This window comes from Podarcis erhardii (genome assembly GCF_964252035.2).
Source record: "Podarcis erhardii genome assembly, chromosome: 3".
NCBI classification, from domain to species: Eukaryota; Metazoa; Chordata; class Lepidosauria; order Squamata; family Lacertidae; genus Podarcis; species Podarcis erhardii.
This window is the reverse complement of record NC_138507.1, coordinates 30019935-30040103: the sequence shown is the minus strand read 5'-3', so window position 1 is coordinate 30040103 and position 20169 is coordinate 30019935. Positions and strand designations below refer to the sequence as shown.

At 41.8% G+C, this 20169-nt stretch overlaps 1 long non-coding RNA gene across 1 annotated transcript in view; it reads left to right on the top strand.

Moving 5' to 3' along the window:
• LOC309339334 overlaps positions 1-20169 on the top strand; it is a 137894-nt gene that overhangs the window by 52021 nt on the left and 65704 nt on the right. The gene's annotated exons all lie outside the window — the stretch shown is intronic.

The window sequence follows — 20169 nt, the reverse complement described above, 5'->3', positions numbered from 1 at the left end:
TAACGGGGGGCTCCTGTACATGGCTATTGTGATAACTGCAGTTTGTTCCAGTGTCAGGAATTGCAGTGCATGCTTACAGTTCCCCTGCCCTCAACAACTTTCCCATTCATTTCAGTGGAACAGCTGTGCAGATGAAATCGGCACCGTGTGAGGACATTAGTGTGAGATAACCAGCCTCATTTAGGCAACATGCTGAAGTCTAATAAATACATGAAGGGGTTAATACAGTGGTACCTCGGGTTACAGACGCTTCAGGTTACAGAAACTTCAGGTTACAGACTCCACTAACCCAGAAATAGTACCTCGGGTTAAGAACTTTGCTTCAGGATGAGAACAGAAATCGCACGGCAGCAGCAATAGGCCCCATTAGCTAAAGTGGTACCTCAGTTTAAGAACAGTTTCAGCTTAAGAACAGACCTCCAGAACGAATTAAGTTCTTAACCCGAGGTACCACTCCATAGAGTAAGTTGTCCTGCTGGGCTGAGCTATGTCACTTCCCTTACGTTGGGAGGAAATAGGTAGTCAAGCCTGTTGTTGTACCCAGTCTACCTGAGCAGCTCAGCATGTGAAGAGGTTTGAGCTGCTTGATCCAGCTCAACCGCATGGCTCTCAACAACCACTCATGAGTTCCTATACCAATAATCTAGGAACTTTTACTACTTTGTAACTAAGCTTCATTTCACTCTAAGGGTTGTTGGCAGGCCTGATGGAGCTTTCTCAGGCTGTCCACAACAACGTCCCATTCAGCACTGCTCAATGCCCAAATCCAGGCTGCATGTTATGTTAGCAAAAGGCTCTTTTCCACAATAAATATTCTGAGATATTTTGTTGTTCTCTCTCTCTCTCTCTCTCTCTCTCTCTCTCTCTCTCTCTGACACCTACCTTCAAGCAAAAAACAGTAATTTAGTGAGATGGTTGGACTATCCCTGAGACTTCAACTTTGTCCTTTTAAATCCCATTAGCTTTTTTTTAATTAAAGACTACACAGAAATGCATGCAGCAAAGGACAGGTGCGCTTGAGTTTCAAAAAAACAGGTGTCAGCAGACAAAACCAGATGTCTGATAAAACATTTAAGAGTTATTTTTAGTTGAGTTTCTATTTATGTGAAAATGATGGCTTGTAGATTATGCTTTGAAGACAAAAAGAGAATGCCAGAGGAATAATTTGCTCTCGTTTAAAAGATGACGGCAAATTAAGGGAAAGTATCACCAGTTTGTCCTCTCTTTCTCACTCAAGCAATCAGATCAATGCAATCACTTCAAAGCAGCTGAGCTCTCCGAAGCTATCTGTCAGGGAACTGCCATCGGAAAGGCAGGTGGTGGAGGGGCTCTCGGAAGCTAGGAGAGACTCAGCAGCGGAGGAAGGTGCCAGCAGGGGGAGAGAGGGAGATCAGAGAGAAAGGGAGGCGAAGGGATGGCTCAGGGAGTCTTCCAGCGAAAACAGTGGAGAAGTCTCAGGACCTCCTATAGGTACACCCACTCCTCGCCGGAAACTGTTGCGCCGAGAATCCCGAAGACGCGTTTCCGTTAAGGAGCTTTTATGCTGGAGTAGATTCCGTAAACGCCCACTGTCGGATTCTGCCAGCGATTAAGGGAGTCATGTTTAAGGGGCTCTGCTAAAGACAGAGTTTGAGAACCATGCCCAAGCTCTGAGGGACTAAGCTTTTACGCACAAGCAGCTCATCATCCCATCACACTATCGCTGTTTTCAAGAGGGATTCAATCTCATACCAGGTTTGTCAAAAAAAACCTAGTTGCCCAAAAGGACACTTTTTGATACAGCAGCATCTAACCTCCCTGAAAACAAATAAGAACGAATGCACACATCATCTGGACGTGCCCCTAGAGCTCTAACATACTGAAAAGCCAAGAGGCTACTGATAGAAAGCATTTTCATGCCATCGTAACAGATTGCATGTTATAATTTGCATTTATCCTCTGCCTTTCTTCCATGGAGCTGAAAGCAAGATCATTGTGTTTTACGTGGCTTCAGACCTTGCCCTGCGCCTTTAGTGTCAAGGAACACAGCATACATTACAAAATATTACCAGGAGTCCATATCAGAAATTATAGTTAGGTATAAGAGCATCAGCTTCTGAAAAATGCTGTACATGGAGTATTTAATTTAAAATGAACTTGTCTCTGTATCCAAATTTGTCAGCACAGTATGTTGGTGTGAGCACCAAGCAAGCCATAACCCAATGGCAAATAGTTGCTCCTTTGGTTAGGTAACTGTTAGGGTTCCAAGGGGTTGCTCGAGAGCAAGCAGGCAAATACCTCCCTGCTTGGCTGTGAAGCCTTGCTTTTGATGCCAAAATAAACTTTATCTGTCCAGAGTGCCACTCTCCCGTGGCTGGCCCGTTCACTGGCAGAATCTGTGAGTGGGCGGTCCTTAAACCTTCCCCAGCAAAGTAATTTCTTGACGCCCAGTCTGCGCCTCCCCTCTCGGCGCAAAAGCTTACTGCGCAAGGAGGGCATGGGTAACGGAGGACCTCTCTCCTCCCCGCTTTGCCCAGGCAGGGTGTCTGGCACCGCCTCGCCTCCTCCGAGCCCTGCAGTTCCTCTCCACTGGAGGTGTGGTTACTCTCCTCCGCTGAGGAGGAGCTGCTTCCCACGATCTTTGGGAGCTCTCTGTAATCCATCCGGCTTTTCCTCTCTCCCTCCTGAACCGATGGCAGTTCCCTGACAGTAACTTTTCAATCAATTGGTTTTTATTATATATATATATAATACGCATACACACGTTTCTCTCTCTCATAACAGTACTGTTTCCTTACTGGTTGGCATGTGATATGGATTAAAGCTTTCTGGACAAATGTATTTAAGGAACTAAGCCTACTAACATCACTAGACATACAAAGTACTCCTCGGCTTGCTTTATTAATAATCTTCCTTAGAGAACAATATAATCTTCCTCACAAGGAGCTGATAACTTTTCTTTTGGTTTCAGAATGGCAATTAATAGCTTGACACTAGAAAACCACAGACAATTTGCCGGCGCATAACTGGAGGCAAAAAGTATGGACAGTTGCTCTAATGGAGAAACTTTCCAAACAAGTAACGGCATTGAAAACTAGATTTCAATATTGGTTTGATCAAGATTAGTGATAGTATGATATACATTCTGTATACAGTGATTTTAAAAAATACACACTGCATACCATTTAAGAACAGGAGGGACTTTGCAATGGGCTCACCATATAAAAGAGACACATTAGAGGAGTGTAAGAGCATAAGCAGATTCTCTGGTACTCTACTGAAATAAGAAATGGCGCCCCTGGATTTATTCAGTTTTTTTCTTTATTTTTTAAAGAATATTTATTAACATTTCCAAAATAATACAAAAACGAAAAAAAACACACAAAAAATAACAGAGATACAAAAATACAAAATTGAAAACAATTAAAAACAGATACAATTTCCATTACTTATTTTCTATTAACTTATTTCCCAGACCTCCTCTCACCTCCCCTTTTTGTATTCCAGTTCAAATTATTAGCTCAGCAAATCCTTATTGTAACTTATAACTTATTATAACTTATTATAACTTATTTCTCAGCCTTTACATTACAGCTGGTAACCACTTAATTTCTGTCCAACATCATTCTAACATCCATTAATTTTACAATGCTTCTGTAAGTAATCTATAAATCTCTTCCAGTCTTCTTCCGCCAACTCTTTTCCCTGGTCTCGGATTCTGCCGGTCATTTCTGCTAGTCCCATATAGTCTATCACCTTCATCTGCCATTCTTCCAGAGTGGGTAGTTCTTGTTTCTTCCAATACTTCGCAATGAGTATTCTTGCTGCTGCTGTTGCATACATAAAAAAAGTTCTATCTTTCTTTAACACCAGTTGGCCGACCATGCCCAGGAGAAAGGCCTCTGGTTTCTTCAGGAAGGTATATTTAAATACCTTTTTCAGTTCATTATAGATCATTTCCCAGAAAGCCTTAATCCTTGGGCACGTCCACCAAAGGTGAAAGAATGTTCCATCAGTTTCTTTACATTTCCAACATTTATTATCGGGCAAGTGATAAATTTTTGCAAGCTTGACTGGGGTTATGTACCACCTGTATATCATTTTCATAATATTCTCTCTTAAGGCATTACATGCCGTAAATTTCATACCTGTGGTCCACAACTGTTCCCAGTCAGCAAACATAATGTTATGTCCAACATCTTGTGCCCATTTAATCATAGCAGACTTCACCGTTTCATCTTGAGTATTCCATTTCAACAGCAAGTTATACATCCTTGACTAATTCTTAGTTTTAGGATCTAACAATTCTGTTTCCAATTTTGATTTTTCCATCTGGAAGCCGATTTTCCTATCCAATTTAAAAGCCTCCATTATCTGGTAATAATGAAGCCAGTCTCGCACTTTATCTTTTAGTTTCTCATAACTCTGCAATTTCAATTTGTCTCCTTCTTGTTCCAATATTTCCCAATATTTCGGCCATTTGGACTCCATATTGAGTCTTTTCAAAGCCTTTGCTTCCATTGGCGACAACCACCCAAGGTGGTTATTCAGTTTTTTCTTCTTCTCTCCTTCAATGTGTTTTAAATCTGGGTGCCTTGGGCTTTCTATACATTGTTAGATGTGATACCCCCACTGCTGAATAATGATTTTCAGTGCATTCTAATAGAATGATACTAAAGCCACACAGTCAACTAGACTAAAGAATACAAATGAATATAATTTCTCTTGCACCATTATAATGCAACGATTTATCCCTTACTCTCACTGCGTAAGTCATTTTGCATCCTTCATTTTGAACAGCTGTTAGTTTAAAAAGTAGACACTACACATTGTATATAAAAAAGTAGATAGGGCAAATGCATTTCAAATGCTTGCTTGAGATACAGCAGCTTAATATTCAAATATGGCTTATCTAACTAAATGCTCACAAGAAGGGAAAAGTACCCCCTAGACAGCTTAGATAAACTTGGGTGCCAGCCGCAGTTTCTTTGAAACCTCCTGCTTTCCATTTACAGGTCTAAAGAGTTGGCAATCTTATCTTCTGAAACGGTAATTACTTGGGAAGGCTGGGCTTGAGGGAAGCAGCCCAACAGAACTGTAAGGATTGGCTGTTTTGTAAAACCGTGGGTGGGGGGGTGGCTGCTAATAATTTTCACAAGTAAAGAAAAGGCCTGGTTCATTTGGAAAAGTATCATTCCCCAGCTAGCATAAGGATGTTACCTGCTTCTGATGACAATGGCTGGGAGGGATGATCTATTGATGAAAATGGTTACAGTTCAGTCCTAACAATATCTGCTCTAAACTTTAAATTTAGGGCAGGATTCATCCAACAGCCCTGTCAGTACAAGCCTTATCTGAGGTCTTCTGCTTGTGCAAGGGGGATTTCCCTCTCTCCTGCTCCACTCATAGCACTCTCCAAAGCTCTGCAAACAGCACAAAGGAAGAAGAAAACGAGAAGTGTTCCATCTGACAAACTGCAGTGTTTGTGCTAATGGGACATTCACCATAATAAGCAAAACCTGGTGCTGGCTTAAGGAATTTTGCTGCCAGAAGCAAAGTCTGCCCCCTTGCAAAGTCAAGATGCATGCGCCAAGTTATTCCAGCACCTGAGACAGAAAATCCCACAAGATCTGCCCTCTTTTCCTGGCAGTTAAACATACAATAGTAATGAATTAAGCAACTAATAATTTGCCCTTTCATGACACCCAAGTTCAGCTCCCTGAGGCGGACATCTCACTTTGCCTAACGTTAGGGCCGGCCTTCCACTGAATTCAGAGTCTGTAAGTCTGCATAAGATTGTAGATTTCATGGGAGCAGGCTGTAAGTCAAGTAAAGCAGACCAGTGTTTCCCTAAGGAATTCATTTGATTTTCTGAAAACTATAGGACATGATAAAACAACACAATTTAAAGAGTATTAAAGCTTGCTTTAACAAATGCCCCTCAACAGTATCTGGGGTGCTCTTACCCAAGTAAATATATTATCACAGATCAAGCACCTCAGAGCTCCTAGAAATATAATTTAAGGGCAAAATACAATAAAATGACATGACAGGAAAAGAGAGATATGATTTAGTTGCTGTAAGGAAAGTAATCCCTCAACGTCTGTTTATTTGCATACCACTTTCCCACAAAATTGTGCTCAAGGTTACTCACAATGTATACAAGTGAACAATAACAATTCCAAACAACTAAAGAAGCTCATCCTAACGCTTGCTATCTATGGGAGCAAATATCTGTAGTTCTGTCAGCATGAGAGCAGGCGTGATTTATAAGAATCACCTATGTGTACCATTTTTATTCCTTGACACACTTATCGGTCATAGAGATCTTGCACTACATGACTGGCTGTTGTGCTAATCAGACAACATCTAAATTGCAGCATTAAAAAAGCCTGACAGGCTGATTTGAAAGAAAATGCATTTATCTGGAACTATTCTCCGGCAAGGAAAGCGTAACAATATGATTGAAGCAATACCTCCAAGAGGGGAAAGTGAGTGGATTCCGATTTCATTATTCTTTTGCTCTCTTTTCTATGAGGCTGAGTGTATAAAAGAAGGAAAGCTTTGAAGAGGAACTGCACAACACAACTTCATTCTTTATCTGGTTCACTTCAAAAGGTGCGTTTTTTCCATTTCTGAAAACTCAGGCCCCTATATGTGAATTTTAATCATTTGATAAAGTTGAAAATTTCACTTTCCTAGAAACCTGATTCCTGCCTTTCAGTGAAAGCTTGCAGGTCCCTGCCTTTAGGGCAAGTGAAGGCAGCTATGTAATTCACAAAATTTATTCCCTAATATTTTCTATTTGCATGCCCGGCCTCAGAGTCCCCCCTCCCAGCATGCCTAACTGCTGAGTGGTAAAATGAATGGACACAACAATTGGGCAATTTGGCCTAAACTGCGATTGATGAAGGGAAATTCACGAATTATTAGTGAAGTTCTAGGGCTGGCGCCTTAGAACGACCAATTCAAAACAAAGCGAATAAAGCAGAAATCTCATTTCAGATTTAAATCTAGGGTGCCAACATTTGTTTTGGCCTCAGGGCAGCTGCAGTTGCAATACGAGGTTCTCCCTCAAATCAGCCACCAATCAGAAATAGCAGCTTAACTTTTTCTTCCTGAAATGATAGAAACAGAGATATAGATCTCCTAAGGATTCAAGTGAGATGGCAAAAACTAAATTAATTACAGTTTTCAATTAAAACGAGATCCTGGGCCACGATAAATATTCAGCGGCTATGCTTTCAACTAAACATTTTCATCAGACTTCTCTCTTGTGAAATGATACACATTCTGTATACCAGCAGTGCTGCCCTGATTTTTCTTACTCTTACCTTAAAAAAATAAAAGAAAAAAGCTGAAGGATATATAATCAAGACAGTGAGACTGGCAAGCAAGAATATCACAGAGGAGTGCATTAAGAAACTAGGAATAACATGTCATGTCAATGCTGCTAACCAGCATATTTTCAGGGACCACAGCTGCTTGCTAAGTGCAAATGGTGCAGAGTTGACAAGGAGCAGAGTATGAACCCTTCTTGTTTCTCAAATTTTAAGTATGCTAATGGCAGTATCAGTGACGGTGTAACATAGCAGTAGGAATATCTCTTAACCTGATAGACCAAGGACATATTTGAATGCAATATAATGATGGTACTAAATATAATATTATACATATGATTATATTTGGATGGCAATATGCTACTTGTATATGTCGGACTTGCGTTCGACCGAGCTACTCCTCCGGTCAAGTCCTCTGACGAGATTAACGACCTGAGCCTTTGATGAGGCTCCAGGCACGTTCCCTCATTACGCAGAGTATACAGCAGCAGGGAAGGGCGAGAAATATGAGCTACATGCTAAGAGTTTTATTTCTAACTGCGCAGACAGAAATAAAACATACATCCTCTCTCTGTGAAAGCAGAGAGGCAACTTGAACAAAGGAACAGGAAACCAGTAATATCAACATCCGTCTCCCGCGAGACTTCCAACAGTCCGGAAACTCTGGAATGTAAACAGAATCTTGAGACTCCAAGCACTGCACAGTGGCAATAAACAGAAACCTAACAGTATAATCAGAGGCAGTCTGCTTACAGAACAGCATGTGCTGCAGAACAGAGGGTGAGGGACATTACACTGATGTCTGCTTGTGGGTTTCCCAAGAGGCATTTCGGTGGACCACTGTGAGAACAGAATGCTGCGCTGGATGAGCTTTTCCTCTCATCCAGCAGGGCTCTTCTTATGTCCATATACAGTGGTGCCCCGCAAGACGAATGCCTCTCAAGACGAAAAACCCGCTAGCCGAAAGGGTTTTCCGTTTTGGAGGTGCTTCGCAAAACGAATTTCCTATGGGCTTGCTTTGCAAGACGAAAATGTCTTGCGAGTTCCTGCGGGGGTTTTTTCCTCCCCCCCTTTTTCTAAGCCACTTATCTGCTTATCTGCTAAGCCGATAAGCCGCTAAAAGCCGCTAATAGTGCTAATAGCGCTAATCCGCTAATCCGTCAATGGGCTTGCTTCGCAAGACGAAAAACCGCTAGACGAAGAGACTCGCAGAACGGATTCTTTTCGTCTTGCGAGGCACCACTGTACAGTGTACAGAGGCGGTTTCGGGGAGTGCAACCGGTTCGGCCGTACTGGGCATCGTGTTGCAGGGAGCAGCACAACAATGCTGCACGATGCAGTGCGAGAGGTGTGATATTGCCAAATGTTAGCAACAGCACAGGGCACCGCTGGAATTTGAGAGCCCAAAGTCCACTACTGCAGGGTGTGGGTGAAAAGGTGGGGAGGGGAGAATATAAACTGCATAAATGCATATTTGCACCAGGTACTGATTTCCCCATAATTGCTGCTTATTTAGAATGTTTTATTGCAGAGTGACCTATAATAAAACACTGTAAGTAAAAGATACAGGGCGGTACTCAACTATGTTTGACCCAGAACAGACACACTGAAATTAATAAATACGACTAGGCAATGCCCATTACTTTCAATGAGTATGAGTAACACTTAGTTCATGGGTAGGCAAACTAAGGCCAGGGTGCCGGATCCAGCCCAATTGCCTTCTCAATCTGGCCCGCAGATGGTCCGGGAATCAGCGTGTTTTTACTTGAGTAGAATGTGTCCTTTTATTTAAAATGCATCTCTGGGTTATTTGTGGGGCATAGGAATTCATTCATTATTTTTTTCAAAATATAGTCCGCCCCCCCCCCCCCCCAAGATCTGAGGGACAGTGGACTGGCCCCCTGCTGAAAAAGTTTGCTGACCCCTAATTAGTTGAATACTACCCGAAATATTAATAGGCCACCTTGCAACAAAGTTCTCGGGGTAGATATCCACAAAGCAGCATGAGAATCTGGCTTTTATGGTGGTTTGGGTATGAGCGGTGCCTATTGCAAATCTGGGAGTGTGCCCCACAACCCTTGGAAAGGTTCCTGCAAAGGATTCTGGGGGCTCCGTTTCAGTTTGCATGCTAGCAGGGCCCTAATACCATTTTATGGGATTTGAATATTTCAGATGATTAGGCTCAGTGATGCAACGGCTTCCTTCTAATACTGTATGTAGTATACAGCTGGAAAACATTATTTGGTTTGCCTCTTCATACTGAGAACAGAATCCGTTTAACAGAGGGAGAAAATTACTTTTTGATTTATGCAATATATGAAAGAGGGCTTGGTAGCACTGGAGTTGTTTTTCTCTCTCTCCCAGAGATTGCTCTCAGGTAAGTCATTTAAATTCTGTGTGTCCTTTTCACCTTTATAAATAATTTTCTGTTTTCCATGTCTGTCGCCTGTTTCAAAAATAATCCTTTCTGGCCCCTTAAGCTATTTATTCCTAATTTACTTTAAAGACTGCAATCCTACATTGTACACTGACATTCATCCAGAAAACATTTTTAATCTAATTCAAAATGTATGAATTGATTTGGAAAACCAATCTTAAACAAAAAATGTACATGGGATAATTACTTTGGTACAAAGTACATTTAGGATTTTCTCGAAAATTATTACCTATTGGGTTTCTTTAAATGCAGAACAATGCCAGCTGTTAATATCTGTCTACCTGATCACAGGTGTTGCTTTAATTAATCTGAATTCTTCCCCCCAAAGTGTAGCACATTTGGTGTTTGGACATTATCCTCAAGGTAGCGGGCTAAAAATATGATGGTGTTACCTAGAGTATGTCTTTTAATTATACTGAACAAATAAGTTTAATCATCTGTTTGCTTTTGTTCCTGACTGTTAATATGAGAGAAATCATCTGCGTAACAGGCATTAACAAGCCTGCAGAGAGGTCTCCACTCAGATGCTAGACCCTTTTTAAAATAATGGTTTTAAAACCAGCCCATGAGCAAAACAATGTGTCTTTGTCACCGTGCCCTAATTTTCCTGCTCACTCTATCCTTTTCTCATAAGCATGTAACACGAGCAAGTCTTGAATTGCTGCATATACACAAAATGTGTGCAGAAACTGAACATGCAGCTTTTTGTAGCATGGGGATGCAAGGATGGGGGCCACACTTAGTTCACTTCTACCCGACATGAGATTAGGAAGCCATCTATTCCAAGTCACATCAATGTTAGTCTACATTGACTGGTACTGACCAGGATCTCAGACAGGGATCTCTACCAGCCCCACCAGGAAATCCTAGGAATTGAACCCAAGATTGTCTTCCTACCAAGCATGTCTTCTACCACTGAGCTACGGCCCTTCCTTTTTCTTAAAGGAACAGGTTTTCTGCCTATTAAAAGCAGCAAACCTAGAATCCATGGGCCAAAAATGTCTTAAGTGTTATTCCGCTCAGTGGTACCTCTTACTGGCATTACTCCCAGACTACATTCTCTCTTCGGCTATTCGTCCTTCTCTTTGACCATAGCTGGGCTGCTTTACTCATTTTTAAGTTCTTCCAGCCCATTCCCCACCCCACCCCCTCCCACTTTACGCCAGGGCCAAATTGGTTTTAAAGACCTACGATAAATATTCAAATGTAATCTTACACTTTCCAATGACAAGATCATCCTAGGAAAAAAACGTGAATGTAAACACTTTTGGATGGAAGCATAGGTTTTATTTGTGCAGCCAAGAGGAGGAGAATGGAAATTTTTGCTTCTATTTTCAGCTAACTGGGGAATCTCATTAGGTATGTACTAGAACAAATGGTGATTAGCGTTAACAATAGATTATTGAAAAGACCCAGCTTCAATGGGATTGTGGCTTGTTTCAGTAAACCATGGTTAATACGAACTGGTTCATTGGTTCTGGTTCATTCATAATGAGAAACTGCAACTAGCTGAAAATGGAGGCAGAAGATCCTAGTCTCCTCCTGGTGACTACGCTAAGAGGAGAAGGAAAGGTGAATTTATATGCCCGAGGCATGTACGTGTAGCTCTTAACTGTGGCTTAATAATATGAAAGAACCAGGCCATAAGATTGGCTCCTAAGATGATGTTAGTGGAACTCTACCTCCTGGTGGAAGACAGAGGAAGCAATTTTTACTTACATCTCCTTACACCCTGCCCAATCTGCTTCAGAACGTTGGGGGAATATCCAGAAATGGCTGGGTGGTGACACAGAGGCTGTCGTGGGCAAAAAGAATAATCAACATCACTTCCACATCTTCCAATGGGAACCATTGCTGGAACAAAGGCCATTCTGTGGAATTGAAGGAGCTTGTTTGCAGAAAGGTAACTCTGGATGCAAGGCACGGTTACTGAGGAAGCTGAAGTTTCCCTTCCCATGTTACATATACACATTTCCTTTGCCGCACTGTTGTACAAGCTTATGAAATTCCACAACTAGCTGCAAATCCTCTTTGGCCAGAGGCAACAGCACAATGAAGGTACACACTAAGAGCAGTGGTCCCTCTTTCAAGCTACTGTCAAGACCGGGGGGGGGGGGGTGATGGGGAAGGACCCTGCTGTTTGCCCTCAGTAAGGAAAATGAAATTATTTTACTGGTGCCAGGTGGTAAACATCCAAGTACAGTGGTACCTCAGGTTAAGTACTTAATTCGTTCCGGAGGTCCGTTCTTAATCTGACACTGTTCTTAACCTGAAGCACCACTTTAGCTAATGGGGCCTCCTGCTGCCGCCGCGCCGCTGCTGCGCGATTTCTGTTCTCATCCTGAAGCAAAGTTCTTAACCTGAAGCACTATTTCTGGGTTAGTGGAGTCTGTAACCTGAAGCGTATGTAACCTGAAGTGTATGTAACCTGAGGTACCACTGTACGTTAACAGTTCTAAGTTCAGGTGTTTTTATTTTTGTAAAAAAACCCATTTAAACAACATTGCGAAAGCAGCCCCTTTCTTTTTTGGCTACCCTCACAGCTCCCAGTTTGGATTTCCATTGGCCCCATCAAGCAGGGGAAGACAAGTTCTGTTCCAAACAGTTGCCATGAAACCATTGCTCCAAACTGTAAGCCAAAAAAAAGGGAGAGCGTTTGTATATGGACTTTCAGATTAAATGTGATTAGTTCCATGTTCCATGTCTCTCTACGCAAAGGCTACAGTAAATACTTTATTTGGTATAGACAACTGGCTCATGTGAATTATAAACGTTGGTGCTTTCTCTCTGCTCCTCCTCAGTAACCTTTTAAAGAGACACCATTGCTCAGGCTGGCCATAAGCCAAAAAGTAAAACTGGCAATATAAAAGACAGATGTGAGGACTATTATTTCAAGTAGCACAGAGGTGCAAAAAAAGCGGTGTCTGGTCCATGCAACCATCAAGAGCAGGCATACCCAAACTTGGCCCTCCAGCTGTTTTGGGACTACAACTCCCATCATCCCTAGCTAACAGGACCAGTAGTCAGGGATGATGGGAATTGTAGTCCCAAAACAGTGGGTTGGTCACTCCATTCTAGCTAGGACAGTGGTTCTCAAACTTTTTTATTTGGGCCACACTTTCAGAATAATTGCGCAACCCCAATTTTTTAATATATAAGAAATACATTGGAAAACAAAAAGAAACAACTCCTAGCAGGGCCACTGGTTGTGCTAGGTGGGGGCTGATAGGAATTGGGGGTCCAACAGTATCTGCAGGGCCACAGATTCCCCATCCCTTCTTTAGAGAGGTCAAAGCAAATGTTCTGAACTGCTCTAGCTAACAGATCAGTCTGAGATAGCAGCTGGTTGCTGATGTAGCCATGTGAGATGCATCACACATCCCTCTGCATTTCTGCTCTTAAATGTTTCACCTTAAACGACTTGGCTGTGCGCATTCAGGAGATCAGCGAACCAAATAACCTTCCATAAAAGGGACAACGGCAAGTCATTTCACATATCCAATCCAATAAAACTCATTTCAGTGCCCTGTCTTGTTCTGTGTCATTTCCTGCAGTATTACTAACCTCATAACATCCCCTCCACCTTCTTTTGACGCTTCCCCCTCTATTCCTTTGGAGGCCCAATGCATGCATAGCTAATACCAGAGGGAAAGTGTTTAGTTTTAGAGCGAAACTGACTCTTAAATTGAGCACCATTCCTAGTAAATACAAGTTAGGGCTTCTATGAAATTTGCTGCAGAGGGGGCAGGATTGTCCACAGATGTGTACAGGTGGGAAGTTATGGTTGGTAGCATACTCCCAGGTCATACATGCAGCAAACAGGCATATGCAATCTTCACATGTGATAATGTACATTTTATCCACACACATCCCTCTAGGGCTATTTTACACATTTTAAAACTCAAAATGTATGCAATACCATCACATCTGAAGTGACTGTATTCGTGTCAGGGACTGCACTGAGGAGGAATGGTGGGAGCCCCCATCCCCCCCCCCAATTCTGAATCTTCCCAGCAGCAGGAAGACAGTATAGATTTGGAACAGTGGCTTGCAGAGGGGCATAGTTCAAAAGGCAAAAGCTGGGAAATACTGGATGGGGAACAGTTAGGAGAAGACACACTGGAAGAGAGAGGGTTAACAGATTCACAGTCGTTGGACAGCATTCCTCCACCGCCCTCCCCAAAGTCACGAAGAGCTCAGAAAGTCTCAGAACAGAAAGCGCAGCGGGTACAAGCTCAAACAAAGAAGTGATGTAGACTAATAGGGACGGAGGGGGTGTGAGCCTTAATTGGGAGCACCGCCATTTCTAAAGGAGATATGTTCTTTGTCTCTCACTGTGATTATTAAAGAATCTAACTAGTAAGATGTTCCTTTCATTTGATCTTATTTACTGTTACGGGGAGGAAGCTGATTCCTGAAGCCTGACAGTTCATCTGTTTCTCCATGCATGTACACTGTACTTTACAAGCATGATGTGTGAAGCAACTCTTAGAGGGACTGATTCTGGAGTAAGGAGAGCAGAGCCAGGATTGGAGGGGGATGACATATTTTACAATTATAAGATTGTGTTCAACTGGAAACATGGACAGCTCTCTTGTGGACATGTCCATGTGGCTATTATGCAGGATGGATCACATATATGATGGTGCTTGCGTGTGCATCTGTGGAATAACACTCCATGCATCCACTAAAGTAAACTTTCGCCCTTGAACGCTTACGCTCAATAAATCTCTTCAGAGTTTTCTAAGGGATCACAAGCCTCATTGTTAAGTTTACATTAAAAAATTATTTTACAGAAGAAGGGATTGATTCTACTCAAGAGTAAACCCCACTGGAAATAATGGACATGATCGTCCTTGATAGCTCAGTTGTTTACAGCATGGTGCTGATAATGCCAAGGATGCAGGATTGATCCCTGTACAGTGGTACGTTGGTTCTCAAACTTAATCCATTCTGGAAGTCCGTTCCAAAACCAAGGCGCGCTTTCCCATAGAAAGTTGTGCAAAATGGATTAATCCGTTCCAGACTTTTAATAGCAATCCCCAAAACAGCAATTTAACATGAATTTTACTATCTAACGTGACCATTAATCCATAAAATGAAAGCCGTAAACAATGTACTACAGTCACACAATCAATCAGTAGCTGGGTTCCAAACAGTCACACACACACAAAATGGAGCACATTCGACATCCAAAGAAAGTTCGCAAACCGGAACACTTCCGGGTTTGCAGTGTTTGGGTTCAAAGTTGTTTGAGAACCAAGGTACCACGGTATGGTACAACTGCATATTCTTGCATTTCAAGGGTTTGGACTGGATGATCCACAGGATCCCTTCCAACTCTACAATTCTATGATTTCCATGAATAATATACCCACTGGGTGATTTAGACTGATGTGGTCCAAACACTTAGAGGGGCTGCACCACGTCAAGCATCTATTCAATCACTGCTTCAGGCTTAAAAAGATAGGGAGAGTACCCAATGATATTATGAATTTGTTATGAACAGAATGAAAGAGCCAAGTTTCATTAATCTTGGAAATGCCTTAGTCTTGTTAGCTCAGTCAGCAGTCGGATAGAAGACTAAGGAGGATGAAGATCATTCACTTATTTCACATCAACCAAACAAACTCATCATTCTCAAGAGCACAGCAGAATAGTTTTTCACATTTTATATATCTATCTACATCCAGAACAGAGAGAAAAGTGCTTGCTGCATTCTCACTTTTGTGGAAGCAAAAAAACCCAGACAAAATAAAGTCTGGTTTTCATAAAGCAACATCTGTTTGTACCCTCTGACTGCATCAGCACAACCTCAGCAGTGAACATATATACAGTATACAGTATTGAAGGTTACGGTAAGTAGAATCATGGAATTGTAGAGATAGAAGGGAGCACAAGAGACATCTAGCCCCACAAGGGAATCTTTCGCCCTGCCTTGGGCTCGAACCCACAACCCTGAGATTAAGAGTCTCATGCTCTACTGACTGAGCTATGTTCAATGGAAATGGCTTTCTCAAAACAGAGATCTTTCTGAAGTTCCACATGTTTAGGGGCTGCCTGTGGGTTACCCAGAAAGAAATGCACTCTGTGTATGCTCAGGCAGGTTCTTTTTGTTCTTACTCAACTCATATGTTCCGGCGCTCATCACCTGTGTACAGTGTCAGAGCTGAGCTTCACTTCAAACATGTTTGCTTTCATCTAGAAGTAAAAGAAAAATTAAAAAGTGGCAGGCATTCTTTGTCTAGCTAATACTGTGAATCAAATTTAAAATTATAGAGCAATGGAAGATATAAAAATTACTTGCAGTTCCCAAAAACCTAATAAACATGGCACCTGTAACCATTCCAATCAACATGAACGATTTGATCGCTTCATTTCCTGGCTAATTTTGTTTTATCCATCAGCACTAGGAGAGAGAGAGTTCCTTAATGACGCTAGGAAGGTTTGTACAGATGGCTAATTAGTCTTATTTACAGACTGGCCAAATTACCTCACCGAAGGAATGTGAATCTGATTTTTATAATAGCCAGTTTTACGGACCTTTAAAAATATATATTATTTCTTGTATGGATGTTTCTGAAATCTACCTAGCAGTAAATATGTGGCTTCATTTATATTTTCCTATTCCAAAGCCTCTGGTAACTTTTTTCACATCAGAAATGTCACCCTGTGCCATGACGGCAGTAGACAATCTTTCTGGTGCCTCGGATTCTGATTGGCTGATTCTGAACTTCATACAGCTCTCCAAATCGAAGCCTAGCTGGCTGCCGTAGCTCATATGTCTGGTCACACAGACATGGATTTTCCTTGAGAACAAGTGTTTGTGGATTTGGAATCAACTCGCAATCTGTGGGAGACATGATACTAGGACGTGTGGAGAGAGCAAACTGGGGTGTCCCCATGTAAAAATATTAATCCTCAGATTTCAAGAATTTAGGGCTGACAGGTTATAGGAAAAAACACAAGGAAAGCCATAAAAAGAATAGACGTAGCAACTTGCTGCAGAAATGCTTCTGCAACTAAGCATTCACTTTTGAACGCAATAGGTAATTGGTGCTTTGAACAGGGAATTAATGATGAGGAATAGCCAGCCAGGTAAGTGTCTTCAGTGGGGAATTTGAGCAATGGCCCTGCAAGAAGTGCATTCAGTAGCCAGCTGGTGCTTTTGGAAACCAAGAGCAAAAACTAAAATCGCCTGTCTGCAAAGATTGCCCCAGACATGCAGTGCTAATATTTGGGAAGGCAAAAATATATGCAGAAAAGAAGTTGGAAGGTTTTGCACATGTGATGTCAGGGAAGCCATTATTATGAACATGGTTTCACATCCTTCAGGTAGCACGTAGGCTTGCCTCCGCAGTTAAATGAGCTTTTGTAAATGGTGGAAGTGTATTTCTGTAAGGAAAAAAGTAAGGGATGTGGCAGAACAGAGAATGGTTTTAGAAAGAAGGACTATGGCCTTGGAAGTTGAAGCATAGCACAACAGGGGAATATCGTGTACAGATATATAATGGTGACCTATATTACAGAGGCCCGACTCATTCCTCTTTGCATGGTTTCAAAGTACAGTCGTACCTTAGCTCCCAAACGCCTTGGGAGTAGAATGTTTCAGCTCCCCAAACGATCGAAAACCGGAAGTGAGTATTCCGGTTTTCGAACGTTCTTTTGGAAGCAGAACGTCTGACAGGGTTCCGTGGCTTCCGATTGGCTGCAGGAAGCAATCAGAAGCCGCACTTTGGAAGTCGAACGTTTCAGAAGTTGAACGGATTCTGTTCGATTTCTGAGGTACAACTGTAGACAGGAAATAGAATAAAATAAATGGATAGGATGAAAAAAAGTGGTATATTTTTCAGTGCACTGGAAAAGAAGTGAAATCACCATCCCACTACACTTTGAGCACTCAATCTGGGGTGAATGGTCTGGAGATGGAAGCGATAGCAAAAGAGAAAGCCAGCCAGCTAGAATTTCATGTGAAGGGTTTTAGCGGTAAGTACATAAAGCAAAGGCAGGTTATATACAGCAGTTCTGAAATAAAATAAGTCTTATGTAAGATAGCTATTCTTATAAAAAATGCAAAGCATTTGGCAGTTTTAATAATGCCTTATTAAAGAAAGCATCAGCTTTATATATTCAACTTTATATTTTAGCTACTGTTTCGTGTATCACATCATCTGCATGCCTTGAAGACAATGGGGAAAAAACAGGCAAATGAGTTATTAAAAGTATAGCCGCTTTTGTGGTGGATTGTACGTACATTTCAATCTTAAAGGCAGAAAATGAGATATGCTATTTTTTATTTGTTCATTAGGGGTGACATATTAGAAAGGCATAACTAGGATTCCTTATTCATTAAAATAAATTGTGTTCTGGGAAAGGTTTCTCCGGCTGTTAGTGAGCCTTGAGCATATTTCGAAAATTACATGTAATTTGAGATGGCTGTCTTTTGTTTACTTTTTCTTTAGTGAAATCCTTCAAGGCAGACGAGTCGCTTTATTAGATTCATCCAAAGGGAATATGATTTCCATAAACTAATTCCACATGTTAAAATGGAAGTACATTTATGGAAACATAATAAAACTGATATCTATGACCAAACTGACTGTACTGTCTTAGGACACTGTCTCCCTGAGATCACAAGCATAGATGTACACTTTACCAGGTGAGTGGTTGCAGAGGTACACTTCTGTTCGTGTGTCAGAAAGGTGGACCACTATGTAGTAATTTCCAAATAAATTGAAGGCATTAACAGGACAGGCAAACAGAAAGCCTAGTAAACGAGAATGGTGTTAAATAACAAAATTGGTCAAAAGCAGCAGCATCTCGTCTTCCTATACCCAGCAGTACAAAATGCATTGATCACACAAGATGTCACTGCTCTCACAGCTTAAGCGACCACATTCTCCACTTGGAGTGGTACTTTGGAGCAGGATGACGACACCTGAGTGTTCTCATTCAGGAAAGTACAGTGGTATCTCTGGTTACATACTTAATTCATTCCGGAGGTCCGTTCTTAACCTGAAACTGTTCTTAACCTGAGGTACCACTTTAGCTAATGGGGCCTCCCGCTGCCGCCGCGCCTCCGGAGCACGATTTCTGTTCTCATCCTGAAGCAAAGTTCTTAACCTGAGGTACTATTTCTGGGTTAGCGGAGTCTGTAACCTGAAGCGTATGTAACCTGACGCGTATGTAACCCGAGGTACCACTGTACAGACATACAACATAATGCAACTTTAAAATACCCACATTTTTGTATTGAAGGATGGTCCCAGGGAGAGTAATGTACTCTTGTTAAAGGTAAAGGTAAAGGGACCCCTGACTGTTAAGTCCAGTCATGGACGACTCTGGCGTTGCAGTGCTCATCTCGCTTTACAGACCGAGGGAGCTGGTGTTTGTCCGCAGACAGCTTCTGGCGTATGTGACCAGCATGACTAAGCCGTTTCTGGCGAACCAGAGCAGCGCACAGAAACGCCGTTTACCTTCCCGCCGGAGTGGTACCTATTTATCTACTTGCACTTTGACATGCTTTCGAACTGCTAGGTTGGCAGGAGCAGGGACCGAGCAACGGGAGCTCACCCCGTTGTGGGGATTCGAACTACCGACCTTCTGATTGGCAAGCCCTAGGCTCTGTGGTTTAGACCACAGCGCCACCTGCATCCCATGTACTCTTTGTATGTCAGTACAAAGATCATTTATACAAGAGTCTGAAAATGGTGGCAGATACTAGAAATCGCCATAAAATTCTCTATATTGCATATTTTGTGGCTGTTTTCTTTGCCAACCAATCCCATTTGCAGTAAGATAATGCTTACACCATCAAATGATTCTTTGCAAACAAATCCCCCCCCAAGTACTTGCTCCTTTCAGTGTATATTTCCAGAACTAGAGGTGCTGTTTTTCTGGCTCTGTGATGAAATCCATCTGATGCAAGGCTCCAGTGAAATCATGATAATCAGGTCTATTTACTCCCATTCTGCTCAAAGCAAACAGTTCTCTTTTTAAAGGGAAGTGTTAGATTCCCTTTGGCAGAGGCAGCTGAAATGTGCGAACTGCCGACGTATTTAGCATTTCTTTCAAGTCTGGGAAGCTGGAAATAAGCTTCTATGGAAATCAGGCTAGACAACTGGTGTAAAACACATTTCCCTCCCAGACAATGCTGCTAATTCTGATGCTATCCGTTTTTTGTTTTTTGTTCGTTCGTTAGTTAAAAGGCCAAAAGGCTAAAAATTACATGTACAGAATACAACACTGTGTATATCGCTTGTTTATGGTTCCATTCAGCACTGCACACCACTGTAAAGTGCAATGAAAGTGCGAGCATCTTCACAGACAACATTGCAATTCTGAGTTAAAAGGGTTCTGCTTTAAAGGTCATTTCTTCTTTCTTTTATTCAAGTTCTGTGATTCTATGATAGC